The 22,935-nt window shown below is 34.8% G+C and overlaps 1 protein-coding gene across 2 annotated transcripts in view; it reads left to right on the top strand.

Moving 5' to 3' along the window:
• Positions 1 to 22,935, top strand: part of FGF13 (fibroblast growth factor 13) — a 610,838-nt gene that overhangs the window by 396,192 nt on the left and 191,711 nt on the right. The gene's annotated exons all lie outside the window — the stretch shown is intronic.

Below are 22,935 nucleotides of genomic sequence, written 5' to 3'. Positions count from 1 at the left end.
AAAGTTATTAGTGGCATGGAGTTAGTCTAGTACATTATCTAGTGGCAAAAGTAAATTCCACTATCTGAAATTTTAGCCCATGAAAGGAAGTAAATGGGAGTAATTATTTATTTTAGTAATGGATCCAGTGCATGACTGCTTCTTAAGGCCTTTAAAAATATATTTATAGAAGCATTGATTTATATGCAAATTTCCAAGAATAAATCACTTTATTAGAGAAAGTGGGGGAATGATGTAATGAGCTATGTGTTTGATTTCTTCATTTAGATGTTTTGTTTACATCTGAGTTTTTGGTTTTGCATAGTCAGAAGAGTATGAACAAACTTTCATGACCAGACTATTACATGGAATTTTGTCATTTGCATTTTTTCTTTTGACATTTGAGAAATTTGTACATGAGACTTAGGATTCAATGTTATGTATTCTCGGAAGAAACACCTTTTATTAGTTTTATATGGGATAGATTTTATTAGAACACCATAAAAGACTTGCAGGAAAATAATTGAATCATTTAAATGATATTCCAACTCTTAGACCACCTTGGTGCTATTCAAACATTTTGATATAATTGTCTATATATATGTGTGTATATATATATATGTGTGTGTATATATATATATATATATATATATATATATATATATATATATATATATATATATAGGTTTGTAAATCTCATCACTACCACCATCAATGATTCAATGGCTGGGCCGAAGACATAGCATGGAGGTAAGGCATTTGCCTTTCATGCAGAAGGTCATTGATTCAAATCCTGGCATCCCATATGGTTCTCCGTGCCTGCCAGGAGTGATTTCTGAGCATGGAGCCAAGAGTAACCCCTGAGCACTGCCACGTTTGACCCAAAAACAAATAAACAATTTCAATGGCACCCACTACCACAAAAATGTCTTTATTCATTTCTTCCATTAACACTATCCATGTAGATATCACCATAAATATCACTGTTTATTTATTGAATATTATAGAGAACTATTGTATACCAGGTAAGAATTTGCAATACTACTTTCTTTTGTAATCCTCCCCAATATCTTGTAAGCATGGTAAGTATTTGTATTCAATTTTGAGCTTAAAGAAAGAACAGTTGGCACATAAATTTGAATTTATTTGCCCAAGGTCAAGTAGTTAACACTTGGGGGCTAGGATTTGAATCCAGATCTGACTCAAGCAATATGATCTTTTACTATTACACATGCATTGCCCCAATGACAAACTCTTAACATTATCAAAGGCCATATTGTTAATCAGTCACATCTGATATACTGCAAAGATGGGTAAAATAAGTGAGTGAAATGGCAATTTAGCTTTTCCATGGTCTTTTCCAGTAGACAAAACCCTTCTATAAGAAATGTTTTGTTCATCTCTTTGGGCCAGTGCTTCTCAATTTTCTGTCATGCTCCCCCAGGAAGAAGAAAACATCGTTTGCGCCCCCCCAGCATGAATGTAAATAGTATCTTTATTAAATAAATCTTTAACCTGAAAAAACTTTAACTTACAAAACAAACATATATAAAATAATTTATAAAATAAAAATAATATAAAATAATAAAATATATTAATTGGAATAATTAACTATATTGGGTAACAAATCATCTCCTTGCTTTGGATCATTTCTTTCTAATCCTTTGTCACAGTGTATAAAACATTGTAAGGACATACATTTTTCCATTTTCCTTTTTTATTTTTGGTTTTTGGGCCACACCTGGCAGAAGTGCTCAGAGGTTACTCCTGGCTCTGCACTCAGAAATGGCTACTGGAAGACTCAGGGGACTATATGGGATACCTGGATTCTAACCACCTTCCTACCAGGGTCAGCTGTGTGCAAGGCAAATGCCCTACCGTTGTGCTATCTTACTCCAACCTCATTTTCCTATTTTCATTTCTTGTTAAAATCATTTTTTTCTAGACACCTGTGAGAATTTGTCACTCCCTAATCATACTGTGAACTTTTCTGCCTTTTAATACTGTTTATATTATTTCCTCAGTTCTTCCTGCCCTTTCTGCTCCACAAAACCTGGAGTAATACACTCTGATCAATCTATGAAGCTTCCCTCATTTTTACACTACTTTAAGCACATTTGGTAATTCTGTGGCCTTTGTGCATTCTCTTCTACTTACCATGTACATTATTGACTTGTGTTGTCATCAGCTAAACTTGGAGTTCTTAGAGGATTTGAGTGAGTGAAACTAATGACTGTGGAAATGGACAATTACTATGGCCTCTTGAACCTGCTTTCCTGTTAATGAAATGCATGCTCACTTTAACCATACACTTTTAAAGTTAAATTATTGGAGAATCTTTTATTTCACTTTTAAAACCGTTACACAGCAATGTTACCATTTTAGACTTTTTCAAGTTGGAAAATTAAGATAGTTCTTTATATTACAGTTGATACTAAGAGTAGAATCATTTGCTTCTTGATTACAAGGGGGTATTTGCCTTTTTAAAAAATATTTGGTAGGGGCCCGGAGAGATAGCACAGCGGCGTTTGCCTTGCAAGCAGCCGATCCAGGACCAAAGGTGGTTGGTTCGAATCCCGGTGTCCCATATGGTCCCCCATGCCTGCCAGGAGCTATTTCTGAGCAGACAGCCAGGAGTAACCCCTGAACAACACTGGGTGTGGCCCAAAAAAACAAAAAAAAAAAAAAGAAAAAGAAAAATATTTGGCAAGGGCTGGAGTGATAGTACAACGGTAGGGTGTTTCCCTTGCAAACTGCTGACCTGGAACGGACACAAATTCTAACCACGGCATCACATATGGTCCCCTAACATTGCCGGAAGCGATTTCTGACTGCAAAGCTAGGAGTAACCCCTGAGCACCGCAGGATGTGGCCCAAAAACCAAAACATATTATGGCTTCATAATGAATGAGGAAAGCCAGATGACAAAAGAGAAACACAGGATGATCTCACCTATCTGTGGTAGATAGAATAAATAGATGAAGAAATGTAATGTAATAGAGGTAAAATGTCAAGATTACCCGTGACCCAAATTATAGGAAGACAGAAATGAAGAGGTAAACTATTTTAGCTACAAGTTTGCAAGCCTCTAAAGTAAACTATTACTCCATCCCTTGTCTAAATGATCCAAATAGGTTTCTTCCTTCCTTATTTTTTGTCTACTAACATCATACCTCTAACATTGACAATGGTATTATGGTTAAGCCAACCAGAATCTCTTCTTTTCAAAACTTCTTACTTAGTGCTAAAGTAGTGCTTTGAATTAAAGAATCAAATTACCACAGACAACGGATGGAGTTGTAATTTACTTTTGAGGCTTGCAAACTTGTAGTAAAAAATAGCTTATTTGCATCTTTATCATGCTGTATGTATCCTAGCATATGTTTCTATCCTTGCAAATATGTCATACTTTCTTCCAAAACACAGACTTTCTACTTTGTTCTTGACTTCTCATCAGGTTCATAACTGACCTAACTGGCTAGTTTATCCAAATATCCTTTTACCCGTTCTTCAGTCATTTCAATATTGTCTAGACTTCTATTTTGAACATAATGGTTATGATTGTCTCCTTGCTTGCTGATTTGATACTTGACATCAGGCATCATAGTTAACCTCCACTAGTTAATCCCCACTACCCAATGGGTAGGCATATACTCAATATATATAAATGCTCAATATATAGTCAAATGCCTACCCAATGGGTGGGCATATACTCAATTTGATTGAGTATTGTACAAGAAAGAGTAGGGAAATGCTGACTTTCATTATTATAAATTAATTTTACTGTTTTCTTCCACTTTCACTCCCTACGTACAGAACAAATACAGTTGTCTTCAGATATGTAAAACAAACTTTTACTTCAAGGCTTTAAAATGATACTAACATTTTGGGTTAGATAATTTTGTTGGAAATCATCCTTTGTATTGCAAGATGCCAGCAATATCCATTTTACCTTTGATGTGGATGTTAACTCACCATCCTTATTCTCATGTTATATGAGCCTTGAGTTACCAAATGTCTCTGATCAATGCAAAAACACTCCTGATTGAGGTTTGATTTAAAACATTTCATCCATTTTAAAGCTTTAATGTTAGAATATGGGGGATGGGTGGTTTGAGAGGAAAGAAGAAAATTAAGGTAGGTTTTCTTTTTCTAACCATATCTAGACATGTCTGTGCATTGTCTTCTATTTTAAGAAATTAGAGGGACTGGATAATGTGGCTCAGTGTCTACCAACTGCCTTGCAGACATGAAGCAGTGAGTGCGATACTCTCACTGTCCACATGTCAAAGGCAATTCTGAAGGCACTGCACCCCAACCAAGCATATGATCTTTAGTGAGATCAGGTGAATGTCATCCTTGATCATGGCAATAGCAAGTAAAAGACAAGGAAAGGGGGAAAGAAATTAAGGTGGTTACATGTACTATTTTGTTCCTTCTCATTAGGATCCTTATCATCTAGACTTAAATTTAATCTCTACAGTAACTTCACAAATTACTCATTTGGGCTAAAGAATGGATCCTCTACCTATTCTTGGACTTGATAGCTATAAAGTATAAACTGTATGGGATGATTATTGACATATTGACATATTGTCATATTGACAAAAGATTATTGTCAAGGAGAGAAATGTTGAACTTCTTTTCCTTTCCCCAGTTTCTTTCTGGTGCACATTTTCTGCAAGGCAACAGATATTTTCAGATATAAGTGAGATAAAAACTATTTCTATTCATAATCATCACTGAGAGCCTTGTCATTTTATGAGAGTATCCTGAATGTTAGGCTTGTTTTAAAGTAATCCCATTATTAGACATTTGTAAGTTATTCTTTTGAATATTCCTTTTTCCTTCCAGTAAGCTTAGATAACACTGCTCTTTCAATAAACTTTTACATATTAATGGGGCAGCAGGAAATACCAGTATTTATGACCACCACCACCACTGGTCTATGGATCTGTGATAAGAAATCACTGATTTAGACCATTCTAACATTCTCCTACACAACTTTTTTGCATGCAGTATTTTTCACCTTAAGTCTGTACTAATCACCAATCCCAAAGGATTTGAGTAAAACACACATATTATATATACATATAAAATCACATCATTTCACTGCAAGAATTCTTAATTTTTTAACATTTAATTTTCACTTCAGGGTAAAGTTAAATTTTCTGTTATTCCCTCTGTCACTTGGTCCTTTTTCAATGTCACCAGCTTCTTCTACTGCCTGACTTCCTTTTCAAAGTTGTGTCTCCTATGTACTGGATTACATTGTCTATTATTTTAGAGAATCTTTCACAACACAAATTTATTTACACTAAATTCTCCTGAATCTTTTTCTTTATTTAGGGTTCAGACTAAATGCCATTTCCAATAAGAAGCTACCCCTAGCCTCTCTGCTAAGCAACTTTAATAGCATCATTTGTATATCAAGAAACAATCTTTACATTGTGAATTTATCTAACTCAAAACTATTATGGGAGCTTAAAAGAGATATCATAAAATTATAAACATAGGCCAAATTGTGTGCTTGAGTTTAAAAAAGATCTTAGAACACAGGCATCTTCATTCATTTACATATTTAACTGCGAAAGTTAAGATAGGTCTCTCTACCTTTGAGCAAATGAATTATTTCAATCATATGTCTCCATGTTTAAGCATCACACCAAGTACTTTGTAAGTCCACAATAAATGTATAATTAAAGAGTAGGTACATCGGGGTGGGAGAGATAGCATGGAGGTAAGGCATTTGCCTTGCATGCAAAAGGTCATTGATTCAAATTCCGGCATCCCATATGGTCCCCTGAGCCTGCCAGAAGCGATTTCTGAGCATAGATTCAAAAATAACTCCTGAGTGCTGCCGGGTGTGACCCAAAAAAAAAACAATAAACAAAACAAAACAAAAACAAAACAAAAAAAGAGTAGATAAATCAAATTAAGTTGAATTAATGACATTTTATAACCTCTTTATAAGACAATTTTTTCCACAGCTTCATCAGTTTTAATACTATACACTGCCCACCACATCATTGTCCATTTTATTTTACCTATTTCAGAAGGACACAATTTTATTAAATCCCAAGCGGTGAGTTGAGTGTTCCCAACACATTCAAGTGGAAGAAGCTGTGAATTCAAGTCTTGACTTGATCTTCGGCCTAATTAGTTACTTTGCAGGAGACACTTGACCTAACTTGTTAGTGATATTTTCTGATTTTTAGTGCAAATTACAATATCCCACCTTCAAACGCTTCTTAAAGTTTGTGTAAATGAAATACCCAGGTTTGTTATGAGTCTTATTAGCATAACTTATATTTTCCTAAAATAAAATGAAATCATGCTTTCCCCACAGCTAATGGATAAATAAGCAGTGATTGGACCAAATTTTTTAAAAATGGTTTGAGTTTTCCTTATTATTGGAAATTTGCTGTTTGAGGGAAGAAATTTTCAGTTATCAATAGTCCATCAAAATTGGATACAAGTGATGGAAAGTTGCTTGATTGACACTTCTAACATTGCATTTTAAGGCTACAATCCTGAAAGCAAACTTTAGAGATAGCTTGAAAACTAATTAGAAACAAGAAGTCCTGAAATCTTATTACAGGATAATGAAAGATCAAAAGTATATCATTGGGAAGTTTTGTTTCTAGATATTTCTACTTAATGACTAGAGCCTCATAGCTCTACCCACATCCAACCATACACTTTTTTGAAAAAAAAATTCTGTGCTATTTATACAATAAACTACCCTGTTGATATAACATCGATAAGTATATATAGTATATATAAGCATATAATAGTATATCTTGCTATTTATCAGATTTCTTGAGTAAATTATATATTGTGCTTTCTGAACTCTATTATATACCATTTATATATCTTGCTCATATCATTCATCTGTTGCTCTTACATTTTCAATAAAGGTAGGTCCTATTAATTTCAATGCACAGATAAGAATACTGGTAAAAAAGGATACTGATAAGTCTAACTGCCTTGCACTTGAGTCATATAAAGATGTGTGACTAATATAAGATTTATATTAATATTGTATTGTTTTGAGAACCCAAGTTCTCAGAGTCCAAGGTCTTAAATACAGCTGTAAAAGCTGTAATATAAATTATTTGTAATAAAAGATATTGAACTTAAAATAAGTGACCAGACTGTTCTGTGAAATATCATGCTTATTTTTTTAATTTGAATGACTGCATTTCTGAGCTAATAGGGGTCAGATAAATGAAACTAATTTAAGCCTAAAAGCTTGAATGACTTTCCTACATTAGCTCAGCTCAGCTAATGGTAAATACATTACTCTAGTCCTCCTGATCTCTAGTCCACTGCTCCCAAAACTATACCCGAATTCCCCATTATGTGTATGTATAAAATGTGCAGACACATTTTATTTCATTTCAATACTCATTAAAAGAAAATTATTTTTAATGAAATTGAAATATGTATTTCTGAAGTAAACCAAAGATGATTTAATTTTATAAGATCTATGAGAGATCAAAGAAGGGCCCCAAATAGAGGATCTCATACTGAGTGAAGTCAGTCAGAAGAAAAGGAATAGAGAATAATCTTTCTCATGTAAGACAAAGATATGCAGTAAGATAGTAACAATGGGCCAAAGACAAACAATTGGAAAACTGATCCATGAAATTGAGTTGGGGTATTTGGGAGAGGTAGGGAGTACTCTGATGATAGTATGGTGTTAGAATTATGTGCATATGAATATATTGTTAACAATATTTGAAATCCAAGTATGTCAATTAATGAAAAACTTTAAAAACAACAAATGTTCCCAAACATACCTATTTATTTATTTATTTATTTATATTTAAGAGGATTTCCTCTGACACTTTGTGTTATGGTAGATGATCAAATCTCTAGACCTTTCTTACCTGTCAAATGAGAAGCCTGAGATGAGTTAGAAGAAGGGTCCTTTCTGGCTTATATTTCAAGATATTCAGAGTGTAGAAATACCAGAACTAATTAAGAGGTAAATTTTGTTTCAGTATAAGAAATTCTCTTACGTGAGTATGGCTGTCCTAAAATGATTTGGGATAGGGAATTAAGACAGTAATTGGAAATTTTAAAAATAATCCAAAAAACTTTGGATTATCAGAAATTATTTAGACAGTGTATTATAATTATGATGTTTTTATTTCTATAATTTACACCCTGTGAGAAATAAAATATACAGAAATTTCTAGTCATGATCACACAATATGTTCTGTTTACTGTGATTAATTACTCATTTAACAACAAGACTAACAAACTGAACAGCAATGTTATTTAATAACCTTTTCTCTAGAAGAAGGTTTTGGATCGTACACAGAAGTGCTCAGGGACTGTTACTGTTTCTGTGCTCAGACATCACTCCTGGCAATGCTCAAGGGATGATACATGATTCGTATCAACTTCTTCCATCTTGTCTTCTGCTTGACAAACTATAGGGTTTATTTGGTGTTCAAGTGCTCAAGAGTGACGCATGCTGATACTCAGAGGACTATGTGTAGTATCAAGAACCAACTCAGGTACTTCTGCTTGTAAAGCAATTCCCTACACCCTGTGCTATCTTTCTGAGTCAGCAACCTTTGAAAATTCCAGTCACTGCAGTAGAATCTAGTTTATCAAAATTTAGGATAGGATTTGTCTTGAATATCTAGACTAGGAGTGAGCAAATCTCACCCTTCAACTCTTCTTTTTTGGGAGCAGGTAAATAAAAATTGTACGGGAACATATCCTTGCCCACTAATTTTCATGTTTTCATTAGCCACCTTTGTGAAACAACAGGAGAACTCAGTAGTTACAAAAATGACCATCTGGCCTCAGAGTAAAAACCGTGTGTCATTTTAGAGCAAAAATTTTCCCACCTTGATAGACAAATATGTACATATTTAATTTTACCTCCATCAAAGTACAAAACTGGAGGGGACATAAAGGAAGTAGATATAATTACCTCTTTTTGAAAAGGTATCTGAATTTTTTTCAGAGAAATTAAGCCTTAGAATCATACCACCTTTGAGTGAGAGAGGAACTTAGAACTGTCCTAATTTGCCAAACATCTCTCACCAGGGTCCTGATGCACTGACATTGCCCTCCAGTGATAAAAAAGGTATGCAAGCTCCCTGTGGAGAGGTAGTGACATTTTATAAAAACTGAAGCTGCCTATTCATGCAGAAGAAAACAGGGATGATCCACAGGTGGCCTTTGCTTTCTAAAGGGGAATAAAAGCCATCAGTCTTGTGGCTGTTGGAATTTCAAATGAATTCAAGTCACACTCTGGCTGGCTGCCTTCATTTCTCTGGTCATCTGTAGAAAACTTGAGAGGGAATTAAAGCGTACACTGTACCTCTTTCTCAACCAGAATTATGCAAAGTCCAGTAAAAATGACCATCCTGTTACCACCCTGGCACCAACCCTCAGTTCTAAGCAAGACTCATAGATATACTGCAATCAGTTTTATGGAAACATAAAAGAATAACCATGCACACCTCCACCACACTGACCTTGTATAAAACACAGAACCATCTGGGGCATTTTCCACCCAGTAGGATTTCTTAAAATTAGTGGTGTTGCATTATTTGTAGAGTTGCATTTTTTTTTTTGGTTTTTCGGGCCACACCCATTTGATGCTCAGGGGTTACTCCTGGCTAAGCGCTCAGAAATTGCCCCTGGCTTGGGGAGATGACCTCTAGTGCCACCTTGCAGGCCCCAAATTTTTTTTTATCAGTTTGAAAAGGATTGGTGTGATTAGTGACTTGTTTAATACACTGTTCACTTACACATTTAGTCTTGAGTCTCTAATTTTCAAATGCAATGTCCAATGAGCATCATGACAAGAGGATCCCCGAATATTCATTTGGTAAGTTCATGAATGTCAACTTAAAGGGAAAATGCTTTAAAAATACCAATAGTTCCTTTTTACACGATTTCAGTTGCCACAAATATCATATAAACAGTATTTTCAGCCTATATTATGCCCATTTTTGTGCATGTTGGTGGTAAGCAAGGCAAGAATCTTACCTGCTGTATTATCTACCTGGCCCTCGAATTTAAATTAAGAAATATTAAATTTGTTATATTAACCACTTATCTTTAATTCATGGATCAGGTATATTTCACCTGATTTGTCATTATCTTTTGGATTTGTTTATGGTATTACTGAAGATTCATTAGTTGTTCTTATGGTTATTATATAATGACACTTGACATCATTTTGTTTTGGATTGTATTTTCCTTTTGTTTTGGGGACACACCTAGCAATACTCAGTGGCTACTTCTGGCTCTGAGTGAACTCCGGAACTATTCCCAGAAGTTTCCATAGTATTGTACGGGATGCCTAGGAATCAAACAACAGTTGACCCATGCAAGGCAAGCACAGTACTCCACTGTAGTATATCTCTGTCCCCACATTTGCTTTATTTTATTTCTACTCAAAATTCTAGATAGAATACTGCTTTTGCTCCCAAATGAAATAGGCATAGTGCTTAGATTATTTGACTTTGCATTTAGGTTCCAGATCCATTTGGAACATTCTCCTTCCAAAGCATTGATCTTTTTTCAAATGACCGATTTTTGTCCTAGAGCTGGTTATCAAAATTTTTTTATCAAAAAGTTCTAGCTTAGGTAGTTATTAAGTGTATCAACATTATTATATACTAATGTTTCATATTTTGAGTTTATTTCTGAAATTTCTATTTTTCACTGGTTCTTTATTGATGTATTTGTACTCAGCCTAGGCAATTATATAGGTTTACAGCTATACTCTATTTTATTGTCATGTTAGTATCTGCTAATAATTTTCACTTTTATATTTTCATGAATATTATTAATTTTCCACATGAAGTATAGTGAATAGTTATTTTCATAGTTTAAGTTAGTTATCTGTATTATTTTTATTTATAGTCTATTATATTTATAAATTAAGTGATAACTTTAATATTCATCCTACCAAAGAAGAAGATCTTCCCATTTTTTCATGTTTATTTTTGTGTGTTTTGTGAGTAGAAAATGGTTAGTTAACAAATTAAATGTGTTTGTGTTTATCAGTGTTATTATAATGTGAGAAATACAGTTAATGATAAATTCAGTTGCATATGTAAAAAGTAAATGCAAGAAAAATTTACTGCAACCTGCACCAATTGTACTCTATGAAAAACTGTCCACGTTCACCATTAACTAATTAATTCTTTGTCATTAGTAGCTTTACTAAAGCCATAGAACAGTTTATAAATATCAAAGTGAGTATTTGTAAGGGAGAATAGTTATAATGATGATAAATATTGGAAAATATGTTAAGTTTAGAATGGTAAATTCCAACACAGTTTGTAGAGAAAACCCCAAACTGAGTTCCATAAATAGGATCACATAGATTTAAATTAGAAAAATATCTGTTACTTTACTTTATATATCTCAAAGTACAATCTAGATTGGTCTTGTAAATGCAATAGGAACCTAAAATTTCTCTTAAAGCTACTAAAATAAATTCTGTTTACAGTTGTTAGTAAAAGAAACCATAAAGAACATAGTTAGGTATGCACTTTAGACCTTCAATTTAGTTAGATGGATCAACCTTCAATATTGGGTTGGATCAGCCTCTAAGTGTTTGTTTGTTAGCAAAAATGTGAGCCACTTTGACCAACTGAAAATATTCTGCAGAACAGAACTGAGAGGAAGTTAAGAGGTCAGAAAACTACTGAGAAGGAAAGTTGAATCACTGGATATATTAGAGGAAAATGAAGTGAAAATTTAATGCTCTTTTGGTTTAGGTTTTCTTGATTTGTGAGCAGCAGGGTATCAGAACAAATCTGGAGGGAGAACAGAACAAGAAGCTATAGGAAAGTGATAAAAGCATAGCTCTCTTTTTTCAATATGAATTTCCTAGTACCACTTCATCTAGCCAAAAAGTTTGAGAATGAGAGAAGGTGAGAAAACAGGGAGTAGGGAGGAAGAAACTGAAAATAAAATAGTTCTCTGCGATGAAATTGCAGAAGCAGAGAGCCCAATTATGAGGAAGCTGGCAAGCGAAATACAAATGACAAAGGTTTGGTCTAGACACTAGCAAGATGGCAGAAATAAAAACAAGCGGTTAAATTTGAGATAGATTTTATTCATATAATTAGTAATATTTACTAGTGTATTTTATGGTAAAGGAGCTACAAGTATAAAGAAGAAATAAATAAAGGAAAAAATTATACAGTATAAAGAAGGAATAAAAAAGGAAAAAAGTATAAAAAACTGGTGAATAGTGATGTAATTTGTTGAGATAGAATTATTAAGGGGAAATAACATTGGATAAGGGTGGGGTTAGAAATAGAGAAACACTTCGTGTCTATATCAATTTGAGTTGTCTAGTAAACATTGAAGTAAAGGTGCTCAGTATGCAATTGTTTGAAACAATGTGAAAATGAAAAGAAAGTTAACTTTGAAGCTATTAATTATTCAAAGGTCTTTCGTTTTTATCATTTTTATTTTGAACAAAGTGGATTACAAATCTTTCACTGTAAAATTTTAGGTACATAGTGACATTGAATCAGAGGCATTCCCAACACCAATGTTGTCCTCCCTCCACCCCTGTTCCTTGCATGCATCCAAAATCCTCCTCCCTCACCCCCCCCACACTGGGCTGCCAGTATAATTGGTCCCTTCTGTGTCTAGCTTGTTGTAAATTGGTTATCCGTTCTGTTGTCATTGGCTTTGGATTTGGTGTTTAAGTCTGATTGTTTTTTGTTTCTACTTAATGCTCATATGATTGTTTGGTCTTGGTACCATCCTTTATTTCTCCCTCAATTTGTGAAGTGGAACAAGTTGGTTCAAGTTATGAGGTTCTGTTAGAGGGAAAGAAAAAATATCAAACAAAAAATGAAAAGCACCACAGCAATAAAGACAACAACCATACAATAACCACGGTCCTAAAATAAAAACAAAACAAAGCACAAAAAAGAAAAAAGAGAAAAAGAAAAGGCAGAAAAGAAAAGAAAAAAGAAAACAGCAATAAGAAAAGCAAAAAAAATTACTTTGAGCTTTATTTTTCATAGGCGCAGTAAAAATTGGGGAGATTAGAAAGGGAATAATAGATACAGTGTTTCTCCATCCTTGAAGTATACTGTCATATGAATAACTGCAGGCTTTGAACATGGTCTTTTACTCTCCCCTAAGTCCTTTTGTGGTGGCTAGAAACTTTCTGCTCAGTTGTGGATATAAAATCAGGCCTCTGTAGCTAGAACTCTTGGTCTTTGCACAGGTCATAGGATGGAGTCCAGGATGGCGTCCTTCTTTACGGTTCTAGAAGTTCTGTTCTATCATTGTTGTTTTAATCAATCCTGTAGTTGGTGGTCTTTGATTTTACATCGGTCCCCTGAATAAGCCTAGGCTGGAGTCTTTCATTATGTTTTCAGAAAATCTCAATTGCAGTTGTCTCAGTCAGACCTGGAATGAGATCTTAGTTATTGTACAGAACGTAGGCCAAAGCCTAAACTAGGGACTTTTTTATTCGTCCCAGGATAAGTTCTGTCCAGTCATGGTAGTCACAGTTGGTCTTCTGTAGATAGCGATCTTGGCTTTTGCACAGATCAAAGGATGACGTGTCTTCTAATTTCGCCTTATCGTTAGGTGGTGAGGTAAGACAACCTGCTATTAGGTCAAGTTGTTACCATTTCCTCATTGTCAGGATGTCAAAGTTCTTTCTTATATAATTCATTTTGAAAAATGTAACTAGGAACTAAGTGGTTCAGTACAATATATTACATAGTACCTATCCTAAAGGAATCTCTGGTCTGATTCAGGAGGAAAACAGAGCAACCCAAATCCAAGCAAAATCTAGCCATCCAGGGGCCGGGTGGTGGCGCTAGAGGTAAGGTGCCTGCCTTGCCTGTGCTAGCCTTGGATGGACAGCGGTTCAATCCCCTGGCGTCCCATATGGTCCCCAAGCCAGGAGCAACTTCTGAGCGCATAGCCAGGAGTAACCCCTGAGCGTTACCGAGCATGGCCCAAAAACCAAAAACAAAAACAGAAACAAAAATCAAGCCATTCAAAGGAGAAACAGTCAAAATTTTAAGAAGTGCAAGTAAAATCCTGAGATAAAGCACATTAGTGAATGCTACATTTTTTATGGACTTGAAGGATATGCTCTGTTCCTTTTCACCTTTAGAGGTTGAAGTGCTCAGTGTTTATTCTATTATTGTTTCATGGTTAAGAGATTCATGGTTAAGTGAAGTGGTGCATGATGCATGACTTTCAAGGAATCTCAAACATGTTTCTACTGTGAATACTATTTCTAGGGCCTTCTGGAATTGTACCATATTTTGGACAAGCATGTAATGTGGTTTCCTCCAAAGAGTGTCAATCCAGTTTTTCAGGAAATTCGGATGTGCAGGTAGGAGAGTGAGCACAAGTGTAGAAACCACCTTCCACACTTGTAGGTGTTGACAGGACCTGCCCCACTGCCACCCTGAAAATAGTGAGCAGGCTGTGTATCCCTGCAAATGTCACCAGCAGGTTTATGGTCTGCTATTCCAGGAAGCCACTTCATTTGATTGTAGTTCTTGCTTGTTTTACCTTGTGACACATTCTTTAAAGTCACTCCATGTTGTCCAGCTCCAAATTTATGCCCTCTTGTCCCGACCAAGAAAAGAATTTGACCCGACACCTTGTAATAGAACAGTTTTCAAAATCTGCCTTTGGGAATTCTGGAGGCTCTGAGCAGCAAAATCCATGTGTATATCAGATCTACTTGTTTATTTTATGGGACACATTTAGTGGTGCTCAGGGAATAATTTCAGCATTGTGCTCAGGAGTCACTCCCCATGCTTAGGGCACTATGTGGTATGGGGTATTAAATATAAGCCTTCCACATAAAAAGCATGTGTTTCAACCCTTCAAGTCATCTCTCTGTCTCGCCAGCTCTAATTCTAATGTTTTGTTTTCTTCATATGGTTTTAGCTACACAAAGTATAATGTTCATTATTCTCAAATATATAAATGGTATATTCAAACTCCCAATTTGCCTATATTATCGAATTGGGATTATTTTCCTATATTTTTATTTCTGGTAGTCAGTATAATTGTTTATTTTTAATGATTAGGTAAAAATACAGCAAAAAATCAGTTTCAGTGATAGTATAGTGATAGTATAGACTCCAATAAAAGCCACAAAAATAAATCAAGAAACTAGATATTTGAAAACATTTTAAATAATAACAGTGATTTAAGAATTTTTCACAAAATATATTCATTTATTTGATATTTACAATCATTTATAAACTATATACAGCATAATTTTCAGTTTTTGAGTCATATGATAGTCAGACCTTATATACACTTTTGTTCCAGTAATTAGCTTCACAAGAGTTTCAAGAGTAACCCTTTATTAACAATATTTTCTAATTTCAACTGGCTTTATACATTTTGCAATCAAGAAGGTTCTATTTTTCTTGACAACTGCTTATCAAAAGATAAAACTATAGATCTTAGAAAACAACTCCACCTGCACCTTGTGTCCCACTTTAGCTTGATAAAGCACACATTCCAACAAAATATTGACTTTTACAAGGACGGTTCCCAGTATTACTTGGACCAAGGGTCTGGTTTTGGTGATTCTCTATTTAGTCACATACAAGTGTTTGGAACCTGTGATGCAGCCATACTGTGCCCACACATTGTGGGGATCTACCAGGGTCACATTTGGCAGTGTTTGGAAAAAGGATATGAGATCATAAGTGCTAGTCCTCTAAGTACTGCCAGGAGTGCTTTCCACAGTTCTCCATTCTGTCAATAAGATTATTGACAGTAGTTTTCACTTATCGGTGTTTCTTAATGTAAGTTCATCACATGCTTAAATTTTTAGCTTTTTAATATATTTTTATCTTAAATCTCTTATTAAAAATATAAAACTACTATATACAATATATAGTGTATATAAAAACTATATAAACCATGATTCTCAAATAAAATAATTTTAAAGTAGCCCCTTTAGTTCTTGAAAAGATGATTTGAGTCTGAAGTTTCTGTGCTATTGCTTATCTATAAGGTTGTGTATTGTCCTTAAAATCTGAATGATGTCAAGGCATATCTTTTGTTGAGTTTTCTCACTATTTCCCATCACTACCTTCAAATCCATATGATTTCCTTTGGAAGATCTGCTGTATATCTTAAGGATGTTCCTTTGTATACAATTTTCTTCTTTGATCTTGCTGCTTTCACCATTCTATATCAGTCAGTGGTTTTAACCATTCTGGGTACAATGTGTCTTGGAGTATTTGTATTTGCATTTCTTCTAACTGGTGCCATTTGGGGCTCCAAAATGTGAATGCATGCACCCTCCAACTCTAAGAACTTCTCAACAATGATATCCTTGGTTCTTCATATGTTTCTTTTTTCTGGCCCTTTGGGACCCTGATGATTCTTATGCTGTTCAATTGAATTCACCCCAAAATTCTCCTCTCAGTTATTCATTTAGTCTGAGGATTTTTTTCTATTTTATGCTATTGTCTGGAAGTTTTCTGAACCTCATCTTCAAACTCATTGATTCTACCCTCAGTAACTGTTACTCTGCTTGTCAGATCTTGCAGTGAATTTTTCATTTTACATACTAAGTTTTTAAGTTCCAACATTTTGGTTAAATTCTTTTTAGGTATAATGTATAAAATATATAAATAAATAGCCAAATATCTTGAAAGGTTTTGATAAAAAGGTAAGCAAAATTTTCTAAGCCAACAATATCTGAATATAGCTTACTAGCTGATATTACCTTGTATATTTATTGTATTAAATTACTATTTGTAGTTGGCTTCTGTTATCTAACTACAACTTCACTTATTTCAAATTAAATTCATGAAAATTATATGCAGACTAATTTGTATTTACATACAACCATTAAAAATCATGTCAATTTAACATCTGATATTAATTCTATACTTCAACAAAACATGTGCCATTTCATCCATTTGATGTTAACAAATAACTACAATGAATTTTAATCGTCAATTAATCAAGAGGACATTATGTGTATGAAATAATATCATTAACCTTTGATCTACTATTAAGTTGACATTTCAACATTTTTTCAAAAATAAGGCAGACTTATATGTCACATTTTAAAATTAGGTCATAATAGTAGAGAGTCTTTTTCAGGGTAAAAATAATATGAGCATAGTTTAGTGGGAATGGTAGTCTCAAATTTGGAATTTTAATTCATTTCAAAACAGGTCTGAATTCAACTGTTGTTTCTAACTTACACAATGTAGATTTGAAACCCAATAAAACATTTTGAAAGAGAGTGTATATAGGGGCTGGAGAGATAGCATGGAGGTAAGGCATATGCCTTGCATGCAGAAGGACATTCGAATTCTGGCATCCCATATGGTCCCCCGAACCTGCCAGGGGAGCTTTCTGAGCCTAGAGCCAGGAGTGGCCCCTGAGCACTGCCAGGTGTGATCCAAAAACCAAAAAAAAAAAAAAAAAAAGAGTGTGTATATATAAGGAAAAAGCCTTAGTTAATATGATTAACTAGAAAAGTGTCCTAAAATATATCTCTGGTTCAGGAAGATTTCAAACATGAATGTGGTTGCAACTGTGAGTCATTGTGCATATGTGTATTTTGTATGTGTATATATATGTATATATATGTCTATCTAAGGATCAGTAGCCTTCAGTCACATAAATAATGTCACTCTTATTAGTGGTGTAAAAACGTGGTAAATATATTATTCATTAATCAGTCCAATATCACAATATTGGGGAACACCTAGTCCTGAGGTCCAATATATTGACATATTTAAAAAAAAATCTTGGGGGCCACCATAAAATCATAGAAAATAATGTTTGTCTTGCAATGACTTACCCCGATTTGATCCCTGGCACACTATGTGGTCTCATAAGCACTTCTAGGAGTGAACTCTTTAGATCTAGGAGTAAACCCTGGTCACAGTCGAGTATGGCAAAACAAAACAATAATTCTAGAATATTGAAGTCCTATTGGACTTCTGGCCTACTGTCATAATCACGTGTAGTTGACATATGGCAAGGAATGAATCTAGGGTAGTGGGAGAAGCCATAACTGAGCTAGAGAGCATTTTATGAAAAAAGGAAGTGCCACATGTGAGGAATCTGTCATCCAGAGAGTAAACTGACAGCTATTGATAATAAGCAAAAGAAAGGAGTATGACAGAAAAAAGGAGAAGCAGAACGCTTGCCATTTAGTTTCAACACTTTTTCCTTGTTAGGAAGCAAAGGATATTTTAAGTGAATTAGGGAGAGAATTTAAATTCCGTGGGAGCAAAGTGTGTCAGGTTTAGAAAGCAGATTAAGGCTAAATGCAGTCATGTATGCCTCTCTTCAAAGGGGTCACCTAGAGAAGAGACTGCTTTTAGGAATGTAATAGAAAAGAAAGCATGGACTGAACTGAAAAAGACATTTGGCCTTAGATGATGGACTTAGGTTACTCGTGCATCTCTCCACACTGGGTGTTGCTATTCCATCAGAGTCGAATCAAAAGACTAATTCTGCTGCACTGGAGGCAAATTTAGCCACAAATTTGAAATGTCATAGACACCAGCTGCTGCTGATTTTTTTAAAGCCCATAGAATTAGGTGGATTTCAGGAAGGTTTGTGTAGGACTCTAAGCCAAAATATCATTAGCTGGTATGAAGGACATGCAAACAGATGTCTTCACTATCCAGAATATTTCCCATAGTGACACTTTTATTAGCCATTTATTTTTATTTTGAGGACATACACAATAGTGTTCAGAGCCTATTCCTGACTCTGTGCTCAGGGATCACTTCTGAAAGTGCTCAGAGATTGATGCTAGGTCAGGCATGTACAAGGCAAGTACTCTACCTTCTGTAGGTCCTATAATGAAATCTGTTGACAAATAGCACATAATTTATGAGTTTGATTAAAAATAACTGAAATATTACATTGTGGGGCTCAAGTAGCAATTTCTAAATTCGACCTCTAAATAGATTCAGTAGGTAGAACTTTTGGGGAGCTTCCTCATTGGGCTATGTGTTTATGCAAGACAGGGTGGGTAGTATCTTACAACCACCTGATTAACCTTTCAGATAAGGAGTTTAGAGTTGTTGACTTCAACTGGCCACATGCTTATTCAGAACAATGGTTGGGGTTAAGAGATTGCTTCATATGAAAATGAATGACACAAAATGAACTTCAATAAATCTTCAGGCTCTCATATTATGGATGTTCATTCTTACCCCATTCATGTTCTATTACTACACAGACATGTCTTAAAGAGATAATAGAGATTTCTGCCTAACTTCCTTATCTAGTGTTTGGATCTTTTCCAAATCACCCCTTTTCTTTAATAAGTAGTATTATACACCTAAGATAGTTGGAGACTTAACATCCACAGAGAGAGCTAGAAATAAGAGCAGGTGCCCTTCTCAGAAAAAGTTTATAGGGAAAAGTTTGATTAAGGTGCAGATAGAATATGGTTTTGCAGAGTCAATGAGTTGGAGGCAAGCAAAAATCTCAAGAATTGTATGAATAGTAACACAGGAGTAGATGCTGCTGCTAAAGAAGCTCATATAGAAACAGAAGGCAATCTATTTTTCCCATTCACTACCATTGTCATGATAGTTGTCAGGGTAGTTATTTCTCTAACTTAACTTAGAAGGGGAAAATAGAATGTCTCAAATACAGGCAGGGAGTGGAGGAGGAGGTTAATGGTGGGCATTGGTGGTTGGATTGTTGCACTGTGAAGTAGGGTGTCCTTTTATATAACTGAAACCCAACTACAAACATGTTTGTAAATATGGTGCTTAAATAAAGATATCAATTAAAAACAAGTAAAAGTTGTTTAGAAACAGAAATAGAAGACAAGGTTTGAAGAAAGATGTTCTAAAAGACAAGCAGAAACTAGTCAACTGGGACTGAGAACACTTTTTAAAAATGTAAGCAAAGAATGAGGAGAGCACATTGTGGTGGAATCTGAGGTGAGAGAAGAGTTGGCCAAATGTATTTAATAATTCAAATCAAGATATAGTTATTAGATTCAGTGGTTGCAACTCAATTCTCTCCTTTTATTATAATACAACTAAAAATTCTTAATAAATTTATACTAGGGACCGGAGAGATAGTATGGAGGTAGGACACTTGACTTGCATGCAGAAGGAAGGTTGTTTGATTCCTGGCATCCCATATGGTCACCCAAGCATGACAGGAGCGATCTCTGAGTGTAGTGCCAGGAGTAACCCCTGAGCACTGCGTGGTGTGACCCAAAAGACAAAAATAAATAAATGAATAAATAAATTAAAACTAACCCCAGTGATTGATAATCAAAGGTCTTTGGAAAAATAAAGTTATTTCTTTATCCAAAAAATGAAAGAGTTTTACTTCATTCTTTCATTTCCAAATCTTTATTGAACTTTAGTGCATGCCAATCATTGTGTAAGATATTTTCTCTTTATTGGAAATATGAAAATTTCAGCTGATAGCTCAGCTTTATGGTTCCTTATTTCACCTTAAGAAGTAGTTATCCGGGGCCGGCGAGGTGGCGCTAGAGGTAAGGTGTCTGCCTTGCAAGCACTAGCCAAGGAAGGACCGCAGCAGTTTGATCCCCCAGCGTCCCATATGGTCCCCCCAAGCCAGGGGCAATTTCTGAGCGCTTAGCCAGGAGTAACCCCTGAGCATCAAACGGATGTGGCCTGAGAAAAAAACCCAAAAAAGAAAGTTATCCTTTGAATCATTTAGTCATAGAATAATAGTCAAATTTATTACTTAGGGTTGACTTTTGCACATTCACCTGACCTACTCTAGGCCTATAATTCTTTTTTTCTTCTATGACTTTTATGAATTTAACTAGGATAGAACAACTATGGAGGGAATATTCCTGACATTACTGACTTCACAACACATTTTGGTATTCTCAAAGATATCTTACAACAAGCATGCATATAATGTCCTACAACACAAGTAGTATTAGTCCTTAATTCCCCTACTCCAGACCTACTATTCATGTTTTCTGTTAAGCAACCATATTTGGCCTTCAATGTGGATTGATCTTGATGATTGCAAATAGATATGGCACTTGTGTTCTTGAATAACTTATGCTACAAAATAGATTATAGAATGAAGAATAAAGGAAGATGGCATAAGTGACCTTAAAAACTCAAAGTTTCTCCAGTGTATAAGTGAGGCTCTGTGAGCTGCATCTGGTCTATAAAGAGTTAAATATGCTAAAATCCAGGCTGTGCTTATTTCTCAGGTTTATAAATAACACAAACCTATGTAGGAGTTAATTAATTTGGCTCCATTCCACCTCCAGTTTAGTTTCTTTGGGGAATAACTTGACCCTTCTTGTACCCTATGTTTATAGTTGTGAAAAGAACATACAACATCACTTCAATTGTATGAGTTTAAATCCTCGTGTTATTCTATATAGAAATTCTAAGTTGTCAGGCATGACATAAAATGTCAGAGTACGTCTGCAGTTAAGGACAACAATCACATGCAATTTATTATTTTTGAAGCTATTTGTAATTCTGGTTTTCTTCTTTGTTTCTATTTTAAATGATTAATGTTCTAAAGTGGGACATAACTCGTGACTTGGTACCAGTCATAGACCACTAAAAGCACATTGAATTTTGATCTCTTCATTCTGACCTTTCCTTTTTCCTGTAGAATATTTTAAAATGAAATTATTGCCTTTTGGACAATAGGTCAGTTTCTTCACCTCTAACATCCCCCCTAATTAATTTAAGAAGTTACAGGAATTTTCTTCATTGTCAGAACTCCAGAATATAAGAACACTGATCAGTAGAAAGATAAAAGAAGCATTTGTCATGCTGACAGATCTTACTTGTAACATTTCTAAAAGTATCTGACAGATTAAACTGCAGGTAAAGCCTGTGAACAGAGCATTACAGATGAAAATGAATTGAATCGTTTGATGTTGCAATGCAAATGAAATGGGACTTCATTGAAAACATTCATTCCAGTGCCATATCGCATGTATCATCTATTCTATCCTGCTACTCAACCACCTGCAATCATGGAACATCACAAGAGGCTCTAGACCCATATTTTGCTGGGTTATAAGGATTTATAAAGGCAGCTTGCATTGCTTTGGTGACATGAATTTTAAAATATCCTATTAACCTATTTTTTATAAATGTGATCAAATTTATAAGTTTAAAAGTAGGTGGAGAGGAGGGAGATCTGGGAAATTGGTGGTGGGAATGTTGCACTGGTGAAGGGAGGTGTTCTTTACATGACTGCAATCATACAACTATAATCATGTTTGTAATCACAGTGTTTAAATAAAGATAATTATAAAAAAGTAATAATTCCTGGGTACAACTACATCACTTGTCCAAACCTTGCTTTAAAATTTGAAAGAAAATTAGAGTAATAAACTAGAAACCATGAGTTTTGCTCTGAGATTTAAATAACATTGAATTTTACCACTTCACCACCTAGATATTTGGATCCATAATACAGAGGCAGCTGTTGCTCTAAGATCCCTTCCACTTAGGTGATAGAATTAAGCATGAAGGAAAATAAAAGCTCCAGACCTTCTGCCCAACTCAAGAAAATGTTGGAAGCTATAAAACTGCTATCTGAGATACCATGCCCAAATAAAACGTCCACAAACTACATTTTACTGAACAATTACTTTGTGTCAGTGACATAAAAAGGGAATTTTTGAATTTCAGTTGAATCCTGACCAACAACACAATGAGATTGTTCCTATCTTTGTCTCAATTTTAGAACAAAGTTTAATAAGAAATTTTCTAGTCCCATCAGCATAATGCTTGTGAACTTGGATAGGACCAGAATTTAAACCAAGGTTTGAATTAAGCCTGTTAGGTAGGCTACAACCTAGTTGAAGTCCTCATGTTTTAAAAATAATGCAACTTGGTGGCCAGAGCAATAGCACAGCAGTAGGGCATTTGCCTTGCATGCAGCCAATTCAGGAAGGACCTCAGTTCAATTTTC

The sequence above is a fragment of the Suncus etruscus genome, chromosome X (assembly GCF_024139225.1).
Source record: "Suncus etruscus isolate mSunEtr1 chromosome X, mSunEtr1.pri.cur, whole genome shotgun sequence".
Classification (NCBI taxonomy): Eukaryota; Metazoa; Chordata; class Mammalia; order Eulipotyphla; family Soricidae; genus Suncus; species Suncus etruscus.
Note: the sequence above shows the minus strand (reverse complement) of the source record. Positions and strands in the feature narration are given on the sequence as shown.